This window comes from Sphaeramia orbicularis, chromosome 10 (assembly GCF_902148855.1).
Source record: "Sphaeramia orbicularis chromosome 10, fSphaOr1.1, whole genome shotgun sequence".
Classification (NCBI taxonomy): Eukaryota; Metazoa; Chordata; class Actinopteri; order Kurtiformes; family Apogonidae; genus Sphaeramia; species Sphaeramia orbicularis.
This window is the reverse complement of record NC_043966.1, coordinates 42,272,628-42,288,690: the sequence shown is the minus strand read 5'-3', so window position 1 is coordinate 42,288,690 and position 16,063 is coordinate 42,272,628.

The following is a 16,063-nucleotide window of genomic DNA, read 5'->3' as shown; positions in this document are numbered from 1 at the left end:
AAGCAATTCCTCCAGTCAGAGCAAGTTTAAACCCAGGGAGAGTGGAAGTGAGTCCTCCAGGCAGAGAAGAAGCAAATCATCTGGTCAGAGCAAGTTTAAGCCCAGGGAAAGTGGAAGTAAGTCCTCCAGGCAAAGAACAAGCAAGTCTTCCAGTCAGAACACAAGTGAGGCTTCCAGTAGAGCCCGCTTGATTTAAGCCAGAAGAGACCCATTGAAACAAGTCATGACCCCACACAAAAATTTCCAAGTAGCAGAGTTGATGGGAATGAAAAGAAAATAGTGGCAACATATTCTAAAATGGATGTGAGTGTTTCAATACCTGTGGAAGAAGAGCAGTTTATCTGTGTCAGTTCAGTTTTAAAGAAGGAGGATGGATCTAGAAGCTATAATAAGAAACATTTCTGCTGTTACTGTTGAAAGTTTGTCCAAAAAATGTTGAAACACTTGTGGCATAAACACAAACATGAAAATGATGTTGCAAAAACACTCAGTTTGTCAAAGAAGTCAAAAGAAAGGAGACTGCAGTCAGACTGTATACGAAATAAAGGGAACTTTGAGCACAACAGTCAAGTTTTGGAGTCACAAAAAGGCAAACCCATACCATGGACACCACCACCGAAAAAATCTGAGGGACAGAATTTTGCACATTGTGTGCACTGCTATGGCTTGTTCTTAAGAAGAACGATGTGGCGGCATTTCCAGGTGTGCAGCTTCAAACCTGAAAATAAAAAAACAGGTAAAACTAGAGTTCAGGCTTTATGTGCTTTTGCTGAACCTGCTCCACCTGGATTTAATGATGCTTATTGGAAGTTCTTGAGCGTTATGAATCAAGACATGATTGCAGTTGCTATTAAACAAGACGCCTGCGTTCTCAAGTATGGTTACAGACTGTTCAAAAAGAATGAGAATATAGTCAGTCAGCACCAACACATTCGTCAAAAACTGAGAGAGTTTGGCAGGCTGTTATTAGAAGCAAGAAAAGTTACACCTGTGGAGACCATCCAAGAACTGATAAAACCAGAACAGTACTGTCAGGTTGTCACTGCTGCAAAGAACCTATCTGGATTCAGTGAGGAAACTGGCAAATACCAACATCCATCTCTTGCTCGTCGAGCATTCACACCATAAAAAGAAAAAAAAAAAACAAGCAATGCAACATGCAACAATGAGTAATTAGCGCTAGCATGCTAATACTCGCGGCTAACGCACTAATCGCTAGCTTAATGCTAATTATAAACGAACGTCTTTTAGCGTCTTTCACAAAACAAATACACAAATAATAACCCCACTAACTTTAACAAGACTACACATAACACACAGAACGTTTTCTCACACTTACAGACTGTGCTTGGACCAGAACACAGAGCTGCAGACATTTTCAGACGGCACTTGGTCAAGACGCTAAAACAGGAAGTGCTTCGCGTAACATCCGGTTTGCCTTTCACATTAAAAACGTAAAACTTAAAACTCTTCCAAAGTAAAACACACAGCTCTGAAAATATATAAGAACACAAAAATAAATCCTGGATGCCTCTTAAGGAGCCAGAACAATAATAGCTTTATTTATAGAGAGAAGAGCACAGCAGCAGGACACAAGATGCAAGTAAAGACACTAAAACAGAAGCAACACAATAAATGACATATAGTCAGCAAACGCAAAAACATGACGCTTCAAATAAATTAAATGAATCGGAGTAAAGAGGGCAGGGATAATATGATGCTGTCAAATCAATGTAAAAATGAAGGAGTGAGATAAAACAACACCATGTATGAGAATATAAATTAATAACCAAACAGGTTAAAATTCAAATTTAAACAATTAAAATTAAAAAGGGACAGACATCACTTAACGGCAAGTCCATAAAAATGTGTTTTATAAATTAAATTAAATAACATTATCCATATCCTGGCAGAAAAAATACCAATACAAACATAGAAAATACCTACAAGTAATTACTCTGACTGTACTTTTAACACAAATCTATGCACGTTATAATCTCACGAAGTTTATAATTATAGTTGTTTTGTTCAGACACTCTCCTGGCATCGTAATTCCCTAGTAAGCATTGTGCATGACCAGACTGGCCCAGTCACTGGGGCTAAAAGAAAACTAGTGATATACGGTGAAAGAAGAAGAAGAAGAACAATAATTTGGAAAAAGACTTGACATAAATCAAGAGAAAAGTTGAATCTAATTAAACTTTTACAGGAATGTGAGTTGGCACATTAGAAGCAATAATTTGGTAAAAGGGTGTCTTCTACCTCTGTTTTTAATGATAATGCTGCTTATTGGATTGAAGTGTATTCTTTATATTTTCAAGATTTTAACTAGGGCTGGGCAAGTTAACGTGTTATTACCGTGTTAACGCATTCATTAAATAACGCCGACAATTTTTTTTTATCTCACGTTAATGCTGTTTTATTCTAACTCACATTCTTCTGCCCCTGCTTGTGTGCTTGTAGCGATTAGCTCGGCAGATAGACAACAGGTTTCCCAAGAAAAGCAGGGCGCCCAAAACTTCTTTCCAAATCTTTTACTTGAGACTCACTGTAAAACTGCAACATACAAACAAAATATGTCTTAGTTCTGTTCATTGCCTTAGTACATTTACAAGGCATTATACATTTAAATGAATGGGAAAAAGATCGCTAGCTCGATGCTAACTTGAATGGGAAAATCCATAGACACACTAACGATTAGCATTTACAGATTAATGTAAGATTTACAACATTTTTTTGTCCAGCAACAAAGGTTCACATCAGAGATATTTTATACTATTCATTCTTACAACTGAACATAAAATACTCACAGGCAAACGTTTTTCGGGCCATACAAACAGAGTGAAAGAAACGTGTCAGTTAGTTCCATCTTATGTCCGAACTGGCTACGGGAACACCGCAAATAGAAAACATACGTTAGTGCAACTGATTCTGACCACTAGAGGACCCCCTTTGCTTGCTTTTAACAACTGAACATCACATATTGCTGGGCTTATTAGTATTAGTACTTATTAGTGGGCTTAAGACTCCTGTCAATCACTCACAACTGGAAATAAACTAGTGTGGACATAAACATGGGGAAAAGAATCGGTCTTTTAGATGGACATTTTCATTTTAAATGTCTTCAGATGGTGGGGGTGAGAAGGACACAGTTGTTTGTAAGCACTGCAATGTGGAATTATTTTGTATCACCGGAGTACTTCCAGTCTGAAATATCACTTAAAGGCAATACACGCTGTTGATGCCAGCATCACCACCCCTCCATAAAACTATGTGATTAATCGTGATTAATTGCAGTAATACACGATTAACTGCGATTAAAAATTTTAATCGCTGCCCAGCACTAATTTTGACACATCACCATGTATCCATCTCCAAATGACCTACATTTTGACCTACTCTACTGCAGGTCATACACACCTATATATATATATATATATATATATATATATATATATATATATATATATATATATATGTATATATATATATATGTATATGTATATATATATATATGTATATGTATATATATATATATATATATATACACACACACTTTTTTTTTTTAATATTCTGAATTCAGTTACTCAAAAAAATGTTTTTTAATTCAATATTCTCAAATACAATGTGTTTCAAATTCAATATAAAAAATTAAATATATCACAGACAAAAAAAGAAAAATCACCACAAGACTGCAAATAACAGGAAAAACAGGAAAAACATAGATTTTCATAGTGACTCGATCTCATTCACTGCTCTGTGTTTTCCCCCTGATAAACAGGTGGTGGGGGTGCACTGAACATGCTCAGATCTCAGTGGAAAAAACGAGGTCTATTCCATCAGCATGGTTTGAAATGTTTTGAATTGAGCAAACGGTTGAATTCCAATGAATATTTCAAATAAATCATACATTCAGAATGCTCACCACAGACACGTCAGGGGTTAAAGGGTTAAAGAAGCCCCATCACCTCTACGGCACCTTGACAGTCACAGGGACCTTTAATCATCTCCAGTGTTAAAACTCCCAGTCTGAATGGAGTTTAATCAGCTTTTGTGTCGCGTCTCGACCAAAAGGGCAGTCACAAAGATCTTCCATCTCATTCAGACCCTGGTCTAGACAGCAGCAGAGTCAAGGATCCTCCACCAGAGTTACAAAATGACTGTTTTTTTTGTTCCTCAGAAGATTCCATCAATGACAAAACACTAACATTAAAATCATAAAAATCAGTTTTCAATGCGCTTAAATAAATTCTGTAATAATTTTATTTAGTTTAATGTCTGTTGTTGCTCACACCATTTGTGTAAATAGTCTAAGGAGCTCATAAGAAATTAATGTGTTAGATTCATTGCCTTTTTTTTTTTTTTTCCAAAGAAACCTTTTAACACTTTCAGTGCCATGGGCCGATTAAATCGGCTTTACGAAAACAACCTTTAAAGTGCCACGGGCCGATCAGATTGGCTTTGGAGAACACGCCACATTTGTGTACAAACAAACCATCCACCCCCATTTCTTTCTCACATTTCGATGACGTTCTTTCTGTGTCCCCCTTTTGAGACCAAGCAGACGGGAATTTGAGGTCACGCGACCGAATAATATTTTTTATATCTTTTTAATGTTTCTTATTCTCCGGTGTTTCATCAGAGGGAGCCCTCCATGCCGGGGGGCGGCTGTGGACTCCAGGGGCTGTGGCGCCTTCTCTCACTGGGGTCCGCTCCTTTCTGGTGGGTGGGGGTCCCAGTTGGCCCTCTCCCACTAGTTGGGATGCGGGGCTGTGTTGCTGGTGCCTGGTCGCCGGGGTCGGCGGCTGCATCCTGGTGCGGATGGCTCTTTGAGACAGCGCCTCCTAAATTGATGTTTTACTTTTACTTGTACATTTTTGTTCTGGTCTACCCGTGCTCAGTCAGTCTTCTTAAGTATGTGTGAGCTTGTGGGTTTGCATGTGCATGTGTGTGTGTGTGTGCGCGGGTGAGTGGGTGGGTGTGGGTGGGGGGCGGTACTGATTTTTAAACTGATATGTAAAACACTTTGTGCTACAGTTTTTAATGTATGAAAAGTGCTATATAAATAAAGATTATTATTATTATTATTATTATTATTATTATTATTATTATAAATTATGCAAATTACAATCAATAATGAATCGGCTGCGTCTGGTGCGTTTGGATCTAATCAGCAATCGGTCGGATGTTACCGAGCGGTTTCCTGCAGGATTCTTCAAATATTATGAAAACGACGCGAAATACTGAAAAACGGCCAAATTCTGTGGCACTTTTAAGGCGTATTAGCCCCTTAACTGTCTGGCACTTAAAGAGTTAAACATTATTACATTTTATTTAAATGCTACAATATTGTTTTAAGCCATAAAGATCCAGCGCTACTTTGGTGTCAGTTCCCAAATGATTTTTTCTCTATTTCAAACTTTTCCTACATGATTGATCACCATTTATTCTAATATTATGCTTAGTATTTTGCATTCCTAAGTAAAATCACTTATTCTTAATTAATCAATGATTATGATTGACGTCCATAAAAGCTCAGATTAAAGTTGAGGGTTATTATGTCAATAACAGAGAAAATAGGACAAAAAGTTTCCGATCTATTATTATCTGAACATAAACAAAGTGTGTCCATCCACTGTCATTGATCCAACTCCATGGGTTTTACATGTGAATCAATGTTGTAGAAGATGACGGTGTTTTCACGGTAACTACAGAGCCTCTGAATGTCCAAATGGGTCATATCTGATGACCATGAAAAGATGAATAACTCTATTTTACATCAATTAATAACATGTATTGACAGAATTAGTGGATCAACAGGGATTCAACTTTTTATGTTGGTAAATGATTTTGGTTGCCAGTGGATGTTTGGGTTTTTATGGGTTAAACTGATGTTTTAAACTACAAAAAAATTCTTGGAAGTAATACATAAAAAGAATGAGTACAATACATACATTTTCTTGGACTTTCATCATTAATAAATCAAATTCATCTTTATAATTGTTGAAACTACCTTTAGTTTTATTTAATCCAGTGTTTTAAATTTATTTTATGTTTTATTTTAACCCAGTCTCACCACTTATAGTGAATATATTGCACTTAATATTTTGTTTTACGATAAGACACATTTTATCGTCCCCTTAATAGATAGATTTTCCTAGAGTCACACCATAAAACTTTTCATAAGTGATGGTGGTGAAAAGAATATCTCCCATGATCCTTTGGTGCTTTACACTTCATCGTTTGTAATTGTATGTATTGCCTTGATTAAGAGACCCCTAGTGTCAGAACGTATATACTGCAGTCAATTTAATTGTAATTTCCAGAGTTTTGAAATATTTTATTGAATGCTTGAACAATATGTTTATTTATTTTTCTAATATAGTTGAGACAGATAAATTTTATCAACGAAATCCAAGTAAATATGGTTATTTTTTGTTTTTCACAACACAACAGTGAAATCCTCTATCCAACCATTTCTTGTAGTTGTTTATATTTTGCAGGGTCATGGAGGATTGGAGGTGATCCCGGCTGACACTGGATAAAAGCAAAAATAAATATGTATTTTAGCTGAGGTGTAAGTCAAACAGTTCGTATTTTTGTTTCGTGTCTTTGTGGTGAAAGTGAGTTCACGGTCTTTCTGTTTCACTTGGTTTATTAGAACAGAAATGATATCTTTGGCTGGTGTTTCTTTGCTTTAGGGGAAAAATAAAGCTCTTGTGGATTCCAAAGAGGTTTGTTTAAGTGAATACTGATTTGTCTTAGATTAAAAAAAAAAAAAAAAAAAAAGAAAGAAAGAAAGAAATAACAAAATGTAAAGCAGTGGCCAGTAAAACCAAAGCACAGATCTGAGGTGTTAGAGGAAGCTCAGGGACATCATTTGAAATCATAGTCAGTACAGATTTCACTCAAATTTGCATCATTTCTACTAGAACACGAGATAAACCAGATCTGTTATAGCAGGGGTGTCAAACTCATTTTAGTTCAGGGGCCACAGCCTAATATGATCTAAAGTGGACCGGACCAGTAAAATAATATAAATAATAGGATAAGAACTTTTAAATAATGTCAACTCCAAAGTTTTTTTCTGTGTTTTTGAGTGAAAAAAAGTCCAATTCCGTAATGATACCGTAATCTACAAACTGTACTTGAACATAACAAACAAATATGAAGTATGTGGAATTGTACCAATATTCTGCCTCTTACTAAATGTTGTGTGTATTTATAGATCCACTTTGATCTGTAAGTTGTGATGTACATGTATAAATGATAAACTAAGGCGTAGTATTGTTCAAATTGCACTGATTTGTCTGAAGAATTTTCAGGTAATTCACATTTTTTGTAAAAGGCTAGTCTGTAAATGTAAACATTTTTGTGTAATTTGACTTTTTTTTAACACTACAACAAAGAGAAAAACTTGTAGTTTTCATTAGAGGTTATTATGATAGTATTTTACTGATCTGACCCACCTGAGATTGAATTGACCTAAAGTGATTCTAACATCCTTGACTGTTAATATCGTCAGTGTAATTTCTGCATTTCACAAATTCATCCTAGGGGCCAGATTGGACCCTTTGGCGGGCCCCCAGGCCGCATGTTTGACACCTGTGCATTTTAGTATTAAAATGTAGTTTAAAGCTATACCGTATGATGTGGCATTTTTACACTTTTCTTTTGTCATCTTAAAATGCTCCTAATAAGCATGTGTCAAACTAAAATATAAAAGAAATCCACCAGGTTTTGAAACTCAAAAATGTTTAATTCTCATATAGTTCTGATAAAAGTCTGACCAATCATTTTAGTCGGTCTGAATGAAATAATTGGTCGAACCTGGCTGAGCCTCCTGTCAATCATCCATTACGGCCGTTCAGCATCCGATCCATTATCGCGCTCCGCATCTGATATGTGTACCTCTGAATCTGACGCTTCACTGTCGCTGCTCCTCCTGTCACTGACCACAGTCTACTGTCTATGATGTGTATGGATAAAACTCAAATGCACATGTGGAAGGAAAAAACGGATTTATTAACAGAAACAACAACTGAGGGGAACAAACAGGAGTCTGATGAATGAAGGATGGAGATAAAAGTCCGGAAGTCAGCTGTACTGGACTGAACAGATAGGTCTGCAGGAAGCTCAGCTTTGATGACCGCAGTACTGATTCAGGTACATGTACTTGGTGTCACACAATGTAGGATTATGTAAGATGATAAATGTATGGACTATGAAACCTCAAATGTCCACAGAAAATTCGCAGAGGTGCTGGGCACCTCATCAGCTGAAGACACTGGCCCAGTACTGCACAGACCAGACCCTTAAATTCAGGGTCTACTGATGGAACAGGGGCCGCGGCAGGTGGATGATGGATCTGATTACTGAGGGAGGGGTCCACGGACACGCTGAAGTGGACCGAACCTCCACTTCCACCTCCGCTTCCATCACGCGCACCAGGTAAGAGGAAAGCGTCAGAGCTCAATGACATTGAGGGATTTACATGCAGTTCTATCAGGCTGCCCTCCGCGTCGAAATCCGACGCAGAAGGGGTACCCCCTGTGTCAAATAGTGCCGAACGAGGCTCTGACCATGCGTCCATTTCTGACGACTTGGGATGAGCGGGCGGGGCTTTGGAGGGAGGCGGGTTGTTCATGTTCAAACTTTTACTAAGTGCTGTGAGAAATGCCACATCGGTAGGTATAGCTTTAATGTATACTTATTTACATATTAAAAATGCATGGGTCAGAATAATATGTATATTTGGAGATATATTAAACTAATTGGTTTGGGGTTACCTTCCAGAGGTGATTTCTCATAGACTGCAAGGGAAGCTCGGCTTCCCCTAAAATTTTGAAAATTAAATGGTTAAAAGGTACGGTTGTGTTGACATTTCATTGACTACAAATTCATTGACTTAGAACGCGTTCATCTCACAGACGAGTTCGTTCAGAATCAGCTTTATCATAAATCAACAGACTCGATGTTGTTCACTTCTCATACATTCCCGTTGCGCTGTTTTCTCATTCGATCTCTGCTCAGTGCATTTGCCCGTAGACGCTCAGCGTCCATGCACTTCAATGGGACTGAGTGGAACAGTTTTTTTCATTGCCTCAAAACTGGATGGTAATTGGATAAATGCCACAATGTTGTCCCGCCCCCGGACGCTCAACGTCTCTGGGGGTGAATGGAGCTGTGGGCGGAGCTTGGCTGGGCTGGACGCCAGGCTTCCATGTGCTGATTGGAGGATCAGTGGAAAGGCTGAATCCCATTTGATTGACAGCTATTTTGAGATCTACTCCTTCACTGACACAGTTCAGTTTAATACCGTCACACATTCTGCTGTGAAATCGAGAGAGAAACCACTACGAAATTACTTGTTCATTTCTTGCACTGTAAATAAAACACACTCATTGTACTTGTTTCAATTTAACATCATTTCAACATTTTCTTGTTTAGTTGGTATGATAAGGTCACTGACCATTTTCTTAAAAAGGAACGGAGGGACAAATTTATGTTTAAATAACTTGACTTTTTTTTTTTTTTTTTTTTTTTTTTTTTTATGTAAGCCGACACTGAGCTTCCCCTCTCTGAAAGACGAGCAGCCACCACTGTTACCTTCATATTAAAGAGGAAAGCATTGGTCATTAGAGAATAAACAACTAAACACGTTTATTCCCTCACTGAATACAGGTACTCAGAAACTGAAAGTGTCATCATTCAATATCAGGTGTGTCCACCTCTGGCTTCCAAACAAGCAGTGCAGTGACAACGCATGGAACTGACAAGTCTCATGATCCTGTCCTGTGGGGTCTGATCCGATTCGATCCGATCTGGCACCGTTGTGGTACTCAGATGACTGATTGTACTGCGATGACAGCGCCGACAACAAGCAACTTCACCACAGCTCACACTTGTTCATTGTATTTAGAACTGGCAAAAACATTTGGGCATTTTCTTTGCTGCCTTTATATCAGCTATTGACCACACCTAAAGTTTCCAATCAAACATGATTCTGCACAAGAGATTCGACTCAGTGTCTGACATTAAGGGATTAGTCCAGTGTTTTTCAACCATGGGGTCGGGACCCCACGTGGGGTCGCCTGGAATTCAAATGGGGTCACCTGAAATTTCTATTAATTGATAAAAAGCAAAAAAACAAACAATCAAAAAAACTAACAAACAAACAAACAAAAAAAAGTACGAATAAAAAATATATGGTGAGTTGACAGAGACAATCCCAATCCATAAAAGACATGACAAACTGTGAAGCTGAAACTGAAGCACTATGGTTCTGTTTATCTGTCAAATGTTCATTGTGGTCAGTTTCAGATGCTGCAGCTCTTTCATAATTCATAGTTTGAGTTATTGTTTGTTCAGTATTAATTGTCAGCCTTGTAAATCCAAGCTGGACTGACTGTACATATCCTGACCAAGGAAAATCAAATTCTCACTTTGTGCTGTAATCTACACCTGGCTTTTCTGCCTCCATCCATAATAGTATACATTATATAGACTAAATGTCGTCTAAAATTAGCATTTATTTGCAATGTAGTATAGCAAACTATTACATGATCATAGCAAATTAATTTTAGCAAAAAATGTCTCCGTTTTGAATGTCTGGGGTCGCCAGAAATTTGTGATGTTAAAATGGGATCACGAGACAAAAAAGGTTGGGAACCACTGGTTTAGTCCAAATGCTGATGTCGCGCATGTCGGTAATGGAAAAAAAAAACTGTTAACTGTATTATTCATCTCGTGAGCAACATATCCAAAATAGGCACCTGAGAAATCATCATCTAATCATTCTCTGGAAATTACACCACATGTTTGGACTGTGTGTTTTTAATGGTATTAAGTATATTTAGAATCAAGAACAAGCCTACTGTACTTTCTGGGAACTGAGGTGATTTCCCATAATTGCCTAAAATTATACATTATTTAACAAAGTCAGCACAAAACATAAAGCATTTCACATGTAAACGTCCATGAATATGGCATATGAGTGATTTGATTTGTATTACGTTTGTGGGGTTAACAGTCATGTGTCAGGAAAACACATTTTTTTCTTAAATCATTAGAAGAACTGCTAGTCAGTATGTACTGGATAGTTTCCTGTTAGCCTTAAAGTCTGATTTATTTACCCAAGGACCACCAGGACACTTAATAACATGTCAAAATAAACAACATAAGAATATCATGTAAGGCTTTTTGGAAGCAAGCACCTAGTGGCCATCAGTGGTATTGCATGTTATAGACACATTTTGAGCTGCAACTGTTTCCTCTTTTTCAAAATGCACATCAAACTGTTGATGTTTCTGCAGTATTTCTGAGCACTGTACAGTCCTGCAGCCTTTTTTTCTTTTTTTGTGCATGTCTATGATGATAAATGTGTCAGTTTTGCTGAATAATAGCCTTAATTTGCTAAAAAAAAAAAAAAAAAAAAAAAAGTATTGGGAATGGATTAATTTGGATTTTATTTTGTGTACATGTCACATATTCAAATTCTGCAAATTAGTGTAAAGATAGTTTTGGTTTAAGGTATACTTTTGGTTAAATATAGTAAATAGACTTTGTTTTTTGTTAATTAGTGTCATGTAATTGTTAATAAATGCTCATGTTTGACAGATAGACCTTCAATACAAAACACAATATCAAAATCCGGCATCAGTATGAAACCCTTTGGATATAACAGTGGTTTGTTGTTCCAGTTGGATAAACCTTCAGTAATAATAAATGCAGCTGCACTGAATGATTCAGGCTATAAAGACAGACGTACCCCCATAAGGCTGGGTCTGTGGAACGTTAAGGCAACAAAAACTGCGGATCGTTCACATTCTCAACTTACACATTGTGTTTCTTGGGCAAACTTTATTTTCCAGATTGTCCCTGTGGAAATAACACCACCACCACCACCACCACACAGAACAAACGCCCCAGGGAACCAGACAGCAGTTCAGCACTTTGCAGACTTGACACCATGTAGTGCAGAGGGTGCTACTTTGTTCCTTCAGTGCAGTCGTAGTGTGAGCTTGTCACAAGGGCCCCGACGACGTTGTCCTCTGTTACAACTGATTTCACATGTCGCGTCATTCTCTGCATTTTTTTTCCTTTTCTATTATCTTTCTTTCTTACATATGCACACGCAGAGCTCAGGATCTGTTATTAATGCTGCTCATGTTTATTAACCCTTTAACCCCTGGCGTGTCTGTGGTGATCATTCTGAATGTATGATTTATTTTAAATATTCATAAAAATTAGATCATTTGCTCAATAGTTAAAATTTCCAAATGTGCTGATAGAAAAGACCTTGTTCTTTCCATAGACATCTGAGCATGCTCAGTGCACCCCCGGACCGCCTTTGGAATGGGGGGTGGGACAGAGCAGTGAGTAGCTGCTTTTCCAATGACCTTCAAATTGCATGACTATAACTTGCGTATAAAAATTTACCAAATGGAAAAACGACAATTTCACCAAAACTCAAAAAAGGTTTTGAGCTGGCAAGAGGTGGTTTTTCAGGTGTAGCGCAAATGGTATATCATGCAAAACTGCAATTTAAGGACCTTTTTCTGCAACTGGGGTCACATGAATAAAAAAAAAAAAACAAAAACAAAACGGACTTTACAACCACTGAAGAAGAAGAATTTCAAAAGAAACATGGTGAAGTATGTGTGGACACACCAGGAAATCCAATCTTTTTTTTTTTAATTTAGTACTGGATAGAGGGGTAATATGTAAATCAACACAATATTTACGTTTGTCGCCATGTTTATGGAATGACTTCTCATGTCATCTCTTGGTAATATATAAAAAAAGCATCACATTTGTGATTTATTGGAAAAATCAACTTCGCGCACTTCTGTTTTTTTTGACATTCAGTAAATATCGATAAAGTTTTACGCTTATGTCCAATGGAAAATTGACTAGTGAGACCGACTCACTATAAAAATACACCTTTTTTTTCTCTGTTGTTGTTGTTTTTGTTTTTTTACACAGTTTTTCTTGTCATTTTTAAAATTTTTATTATTGTTTCCAGCATTGTTGTGATTTTCCTAAAAAAAAATTTTTTTACTGTGTTTTGATCGAGTTTTAACCATGTTACTGCTTTTTGGAGTTCAACCAGGCACCAGCAGCTGGACTGATTGACAAAAAAAAAAAAAAAAAATCCCCAAAACAAAGACTACTGGGCTTCAATTCAAATCCTTGTTGTTGTTCAGTGTGTTCCAGTTCACAGTTCATGTTCAACATCCTAAATCTTTTACTGATGTACATTCTGAGTGCCTTATTTAGTAAAAACCTTTCAAACTTCAATTCCTCTCTTTGTCTTTTTCTGTTATTTAACCTGCTTTGACCCTAAAACACAGTAAAACAGACACATATGCACAGCAGCTTTAATGACACTGAAATGACAATTCACAGCAGCATGTTTACCTGGAATAATGTCTCAGGGGTTAAAGGGTTAAAAATCCAAATCTTGTAAAATGTACACTAAGATAAATCTTTGACCTTCTTATAATGTATGCAGCACCAAAAATGGATCAAGTTAAAGGGAAAAATGTGAAATGTCTCATAATTCTGTTTCACTCTCGTCACATTGGGTGAGTACAATATAGGTCAACTCCAAACCTTTTACACTTCACCTTATCTGTGCTCATTTTACAACTGACTGAATGGTCATAGTAAAAAATGACAAAAAGAGATGACATTTCATTCAATAAATGATGAGGCTTCTACTGTAAATCTGTCTCTGTTCTATTTTATAGATTTGATAAAGAACTTCAAGTCCCACATTGTGTCATTTAAACGTAATGACTCTTTTTACGAACTTCTAAAGTCCTCCTCCTCATCTAGATTCAGCGACACGCACTGACCCACAAAGACTTAAAAACTAAAAGAACTGACAGGATTTACATGCAGCTGCACCGCACACATGCGTGTTAGAATAGAATGCCTTTATTGTCAGTGTACAGGTACAGCAAAACTACAAAAGTGCAATTGTCCTAGGTGCCATAAAAAGTATAAATAATAATAATGTATATAAAAGAGTATAAAAAGTAAAATTTAAAAGAAAAACCCTGAGGGCATAAATATCTAAAAAAAAATAAAATAAAACAGCATAAAAAAGTGTCACTAGAAGTATTAATGACACATAAAACATCATCATATACTCTGTTCTGCTTATGTTCTGCACACATACAGGAATACACACATAAAACCTAATGCACTATGGGTACACATGCATGCACAGACATACAGAAGAAAATAATCACACAACAGTGTAACTCTGTCCTGTTTGTCTTGTATTATGTAAATATGGATATCCTCCTGAGACCAGGAAAGTGAAAGTTTTAGCTTTTTTACATTAAACAGTAATGTTCTGACTGAAAACTGCATAATGCACCAGTTTTTCAAGATACATTTTAAAAATGACTTTAATGTATTTTTTTAATGGAATGTCCTTTGCAATGGACAGCATTTTTAAAGTAAAACCATGAAACTTTATTTCCCTACAGAGGACAAAAATGGATTGCTGGGTCTCAGGAGGTTAAATGTTGAGTTTAATTACTTATTATTATGATTATTTATTATTATTATTATTATTATTGTTGTTTTTGTTGTTATTTTAATTATTATTTTATTTTATTCTTTTATTTTAAGCTTTTTTTTTTTAATTTTAATTAATTTATTTATTTTAAGCATTTACAGAATACATGCAAGTTCAAAAATTCCAATATCATCCATCTACACTCAAAAAGGAGTGGGAAGAAGAAAAACGTATTTAATCCCACCCCATTTTCATCATCAAATAACTTAACATAATGACGTTTTAAATACTCACCCTGTCATTTGACTTCAAACCAGAACAACGAACAAAATAGGCCAATACCAAATTAGAATGAACTCATTATTTACATTATGTAACCAAAATGTGTGTGAAAAATAGAAACAAAGTACACTTCTGGTGGTGTTACCATGGGTAACAGTGAACCGTCAACTTAAATGATAATAATTACATACCAACAATGGTAAGAATAAAACTACAATAGCACTAATGGTAAAGGGCAGCACATACCAGTAATGTAAGAACAATAGCAGAAGGTAATGGACAACACAGACCAACTAGATGAGGAACAGCAAACACACATTAACATTATAAGACAGAATATTGATGGAACATCAGTATTAGGACCCTCTGTCTTTATACTGGGACCAGACCATCTGTGTATAGAACAGTTTACATCTGTGGATATTTTGGCGTTGCTTGTCATTATATTGTTTTTATTTTGCACTCTCTAAGCACTCTTTAAGCATGCACATTTTTTCTTGCACTTTATTCCGTCGCTGCCTTGACCAGTGAATTTCCCCGTTGTGTGATATTTGAGGTGTTCCTTTACGCCAGTGGTTCTCAACCTTTTTTTAGCTCACAAATGTCTGGGGACCCCAGACATCCAAAATGGAGACATTTTTTGCTAAAATTAATTTGTTTTTGATCATGTAATAGTTTGCTATACTATGTTGCAAATAAACGCTAATTTCAGATGACATTTTTACTCTACATAATATATATTATTATGGGAGGATGCAGTAAAGCCAGGTGTAGATTACTGCACAATGTGAGAATTATATTTTCCTTGGTCAGGATATGTACAGTCAGTCCTGCTTGGATTTATGTTAAACGGATTGTTTTAAATGGTAGTTGAATGTGACTTTAAATTTTACAATGTCAGGTGAATATCATACATCATGCATCATGAACCAAAACTGAGGAGAGGAAAAGTAACATCATTAGTTGTCTGCTTAATCTTTACATTACAAAGTTGCTTTGCTTGAAGAGTCTTTTTATTTTTGCAAGTCTTCAGTTATATTCTGAGTTATATTTTCCAACTATATCTTGTATTTTTATTTTAAGAGGTACTGAACAGTCAGGTTTGATTTGTGTGTGTGTGTGTGTGTGTGTGTGTGGTTTTGATTGAACTAACACCTGCATGCGATGAACTAAGAGCAGAGGTCAGATTCTACCTAAAAGATCTATTTTTACATCTTTAGAAAGTAGTTGTGGTAAAGAGAGCGT